Below are 1,409 nucleotides of genomic sequence, written 5' to 3' on the forward strand. Positions count from 1 at the left end.
TTCTTCTGGATGTTTCCAAATTTTCTCTCAGCTATACAACTGCCTTTGCAAAACCTCCAAAAGAATAACACATGGAGAAAAATTTCAATGACTAAACACAAGATAGAGAGTTATAGGCATTGAATGGCTGCTAAGAGAGAAAGAACGATTTATTTTCTTTTTTGGGATTAAGACACCAATCAAAAGGGGTTAGCCCTAAACACATGCAAATTAGAGTACAAATGATTAGACTAAGTAGGTTGTACACACAAGTATGCGCGTGCACACACACACACACACACACACACACATTAGTTTATATGTAAAACAACAATATAAATAGATATAAAACAGAAATAAATACAAAGGAAGAGTTCTTGCCTTTGAGAAAAGTTGGTTGGGAGACAAGAAAAGAATTGAAGGAGCTGATATAGCAACCTCCTGAGAGGATCTGCCAGAGCCTGAGAAATATAGAGGTGGATGCTCACAGTCAACCATTGAACTCAGCACGGGGTCCCCAATGAAGGAGTTAGAGAAAGGACTGAACGAACTGAAGAGGTTTACAACCCCATAAGACAAACAACAATATCAACCAACCAGACCCTCCCCACTACCTGGAGCTCCCAGAGACTAAACCACCAAAGAGTTCATATGAAGGGACCTATGGCTCCAGCCACATATGTAGCAGAGGATGGCCTTGTCGGACATCAATGGGAGGAGACGCCTTTGGTCCTATGAAGACTCGATGCCACAGTGTATGGGAATGCCATGACTGGGAAGCAGAAGTAGGTGGCTGGGTGAGGGAACACCATCATAAAAGCATTTGGGAGGGAGATTCCAAAGGGGAAAACAGGAAAGGGAATAACATTTAAAATGTAAATAAAGAAAATATCTAATTAAAAATTTCAACAACAAAAAAAAAAGAATTGAAGAAATGCATGAAAAGAACTCATGTACAATGTATTCATGAATTAAATCCTTAAATATTTTTTATAAAAATCAAGAAGGGCATATCAATAATAATTTCAAGTGCTAGGTTCAGAAATCACTTAAAAAGTAAGCATACTTGTTGCTCTGGCAGAAGACCTGGGTTTAATTCCCAATACATGGTTATTCACAATCATCTGTAACTCCAGTTCCAGGGGAACTGATGCTTTCTTCTGACTTCTTTCTGAACCAGACATTCAGATGGTACCCAGACTTGCATACAGTAAAGTATTTATACACAGTTGGGTTGTGGTGGCTCACACCTTTAATCCCAGCACTTGGGAGGCAGAGGCAGGCAGATTTCTGAGTTCGAGGCCAGCCTGGTCTACAAAGCAAGTTCCAGGACAGCCAGGGCTATACAGAGAAACCCTGTCTTGAAACCTCCCCCCCCCCACAACCCTCTTCCGGTCAGAAAAACACCTGAGCAGCTGGGGCGCAGGGTC

This window comes from Mus caroli, chromosome 14 (genome assembly GCF_900094665.2).
Source record: "Mus caroli chromosome 14, CAROLI_EIJ_v1.1, whole genome shotgun sequence".
Taxonomy (NCBI): Eukaryota; Metazoa; Chordata; class Mammalia; order Rodentia; family Muridae; genus Mus; species Mus caroli.